This window comes from Cariama cristata, unplaced genomic scaffold, assembly GCF_000690535.1.
Source record: "Cariama cristata isolate BGI_N322 unplaced genomic scaffold, ASM69053v1 scaffold46009, whole genome shotgun sequence".
Classification (NCBI taxonomy): Eukaryota; Metazoa; Chordata; class Aves; order Cariamiformes; family Cariamidae; genus Cariama; species Cariama cristata.
The window spans coordinates 1-3,596 of NW_009636076.1; the positions used below are offsets into that span (position 1 = coordinate 1).

Genomic DNA, 3,596 nt, shown 5'->3' on the forward strand with positions numbered 1-3,596 from the left:
ACCAGGGCAGGGATGAGACAACCTTCTCCCACATCTCTTGGTGACAGGTCCAGCATCTCCTTAACCCCAGAGATCCCATCAGCAGGAGGGAGAACTTTCCCCAGAGTCCCATGTGGAACAAGGACTTGGGATTTCTGGGTTTCTCCTCGCTTTGATGTTCTCGACTGATTTAAGCATTAGGTTTGCTCGGTGCTCCTTGTTGACTTGTGTCGGTGTGAGGTAGCCGATAACACCGTAGCCCTGGATGCTCTGCCTCTCACCCCCCAGGTGCTTGCGCAGACACACAAGTGCGTTGTATTGCAGGTCATTTCATGGGGAAGAAGAGTATCACGGGTTCCCCGCACCTGGAGTCGCCAGAGGAGCCTGCAGTGCCAGTAGTCTTCGGTCCTTCTCTCAGAGCCTTGCTGGAGGACATGATGGAACTACTTACCCGTGAGCTTCTGAAAATCCTCTTGCAAGAGAGACTTTTGGATGAGAACCAAGGAAAATATGACCTCACTGACCAGGTGAATATTGACTAAGATGGAGGGAGATACTCGGAGCAGGGAGGTGGTGGAGGTGTTAGTCTGCAACAGCCAGCCTTGCTGGAGATGGGAGCATGTGCACAGCTGCTAGAGGGGTATTGCCCCCCTTTCCACTTCTGTTAACCCTCCTTAAACCACTTCTTAAGACCAACCACAAAGGGGCAGAGAAGAAGTCTCCCTAGGCTTGTGTCTAGCTGGGTGGTGGCTAATGGTCCCAAATGCTTGGAAAGGGTGTGAGGACAAGCAAGGGATGCTGTGATGGAGCTGTGATCTCCTGCCCAGGGGCTGGGCTTCTGATGGGGATCTTGGGTCTATGTTGCTGTGGTTGGGATCCCTCGTTACTGGGGGGCATGTAGCTTTGTTAGTTTGCCTTGCGGAGGGGAGGTGTGCGTTAGTCATACTGCCGCAGAGCAGGTCTCGGTGCAGGCAGGAGCTCTGGTAGTCCAGCTGTGCATCAGCAGATCCTCAGCATCCTTGATGTGGTTTTTGCCTCAGAGCTCACCCAACTCCTAGTGGAAAACCTGCCCCCGGGACCAATGCACACACACAGATCCTCACGCAGGACGCAGAGGTGGAATTGCTGGGTCCGTGGGGCTCTGCTTGTCTGTTGCTTTATGGACGCTTCCCTGGTGTCTCGCCCTTTCTAGTCACTGCAGGAAGTAACTGAGAGCCTAGAAGGGATGAAATCCTCTTAGGTGGGTCCTACATGTGCTGTCCCACTGAGCTGCTGTATTTGAGGAGCTATCCAGTAATACTGCACACAGGTAAAGCTACTTCTGTTAACCAGGTTTAGGCAGTGCTTACTCCTATTCTTTGCTTTTTTTTTTTTTTGGAAGGCACAGGGAAGTTGCAGAGATGTGTGCCCGAGTGGCACTGATTGTTCAAGTGCCTTCTTGACCTGGTTTCAGCAGACTAAGGTAAACTGAGGCTTTCCTAGAGAGCTAGTCCCGTCAGGATAGAGGGCTTTCCATGAAGATGCAGCTGGGCATGGCTGAAGACGGCAGCCCACCCTGCTCCCCTTAAGATGCAGTGTGCTGTGACTGCTGCGCTGCTGCAGCTTTTGCTTTTTGGATGCAGCTGAAAGGGAGCTGAGGGCTGTGAAGGTCCTCGACCCTTCTCCATCGTCCCTGGGGAGCCTTTGAGAAGGAAGGTATTTGCTGCATTAACTGCCTGAGATGATGGGAGAGCTAGTGGAGGTGCTGCCCTGCCTCGTCCATGAAGATGTTCATGAGCAGGCGATGTGAGTTTGATAAAAGTGATCCTTGTGGCTCTCGTCTGTGTAGGTAAGTCGCATGGTCACCACTTGCACTGCGGATGCGCCGGGGCGGAGGCTGCCCTGAGCACTGGTGCTGTGTCTTAGGCTGCCAGCTGGGTGCCATGCCTTGCCGGCCCTGTTGGCACTCGTTCCCAGTGCTCAAAGGCAGGTCCTGGTTCGGAGTAGCACCCAGCACTGGACATCAGCCTTCGGCGTGTGTGTGTGCTGGGTGTCAGAGCTCTGCTGCTGGAGGGTGATTTGGCTCATGGTCAAGCAGATGCTGGCCAACTGCATGCCTGCCCCAGTGCCTCTCTGGTGGGAGGTGGGATACCCTGCACACATGTGGCATCACAGCTCAGGTGCCTGATGTACAGCTGGCTCCTACCCCTCACCTCCTCCCAAAGCCTCTTGCCTCTCCCTGGCCAGTGCCCTGGTGTGCCAGCCGTCCTCTCGGTACCGGAGGAGGCCTTGCTGGGGTGATAGGTCTGGTTCTGCCCTTCAGGCACCTCTGAGCACCTCATTAGACTTAACTCCTGTCTCCCTGCTCCTTTCTTCACCGCCCACCCCCCAGGGTACCCTTGCCTCTGAGCTGCCAGTTGATACTACAGGACTACTTCTCCTTGGCGCCTTTGAGTGCTGTCTGTGTTAGGCTTTCCTGTGAGACCTTATTTTTTTCTTGCTATTGTGGGTGACATGGTGCCAATGCAAATTCCTGCCACCCTGACAGCTTTTTCGCTCAGTGTGACTGTTGTTGGACACCTTGGGGCAGCACCCAGCCTGTGCTTGAACTGATCTGCATGCAGTGTTCATCACCTGCCTAACAAGCTGTTTAACAGCTCTGCTCCCTGAGACTCTCTGTCTACCTCCTGCTCAGGATCTGTCAGTTCCATCGCAATTTAGTTTAGAAAAATGAAGATGCTTCTCTCTTCCTTGGGACGCCTTGGTCAGCAAGGCAGGAATTAACGTGCTTTCGAAGTGTTGCTCTGCTGCTCCAGCACACATGCTGTGCTTCGTGGCAGGATAAGTATTGAGAGAACTTGACTTTTATTGAAAAACCCAGTGGGCTTTTCCTTTCCTGAGGGTGTCATTGATCATTCACAAACAGGTTCTTCCTTTCTGTGGGACCCCTCTGAGCATTAAATAAATCCCAGGGCTTAGTCTTTTTGCTTGCTTTCCCTTCATGTGGGTTAGCCCTGCCTGTCGCCGTTGGGTTTTGTCTCAAGATGTTTCCCATCCCTTTGCAAAGCAGGAGCCTGTGTCCTGCTCTGTGCTCATGATGGCAGAAGTTGCGCAGAGCAGAAGGGGTTTGCAAAGAAGGATTTCTGTTTTGTCTTTTTAACCACATGTGGCAGACAGGGCTTGGCTCTCAGCACGCTGGGGCTTCATGCTGCCGCCCTGTTGTGACAAGAATTTGGCTGGCAGAGGAGGATAGTCCCCATCCCTCGTCATCTTTTTGGGTGTGTGGCAGTATTGCTCCAGGAGACAGGCAGGGTGAACCCATGTGTGTGGAGTGGAGTGGCTCCAGGGGTGTGGGGAGAGCCCTTCTGCATGGAGGCAGATGCTGCCCTCTGTAGCTCTGGGACCTCTGGGCAGTACGCAATCCCACAAAATCCCTCTGTAACTCTTTCCTGCTGTGTTTTGTGTCTCTCTCTGCCTTCTTGCATAGTTCTCTGTGGAATCAGGCCATGAGGCCGGTCTTCCTGAAGCCCAACCCAGTGGCTGCTGTCTGAGTGGGCTGGTGAGGTTTGCCTCTGACACCTGTAAGCTGTGGTCCAGCAGTTAGAGCACAGGATGGGAGGCAGGAGGCAGGAGCCAGG

At 53.8% G+C, this 3,596-nt stretch overlaps 1 long non-coding RNA gene across 1 annotated transcript in view; it reads left to right on the forward strand.

The window, feature by feature from the left end:
* Positions 1-303: 303 nt before the first annotated feature.
* Positions 304-3,596, forward strand: part of LOC104167485 — a gene marked incomplete at its 5' end in the record, with an annotated part of 3,763 nt that continues 470 nt past the window's right edge. The window contains one exon of the long non-coding RNA XR_696502.1: positions 304-506. This is a non-coding gene — a long non-coding RNA (uncharacterized LOC104167485). The remainder of the gene's footprint in view (positions 507-3,596) is intronic.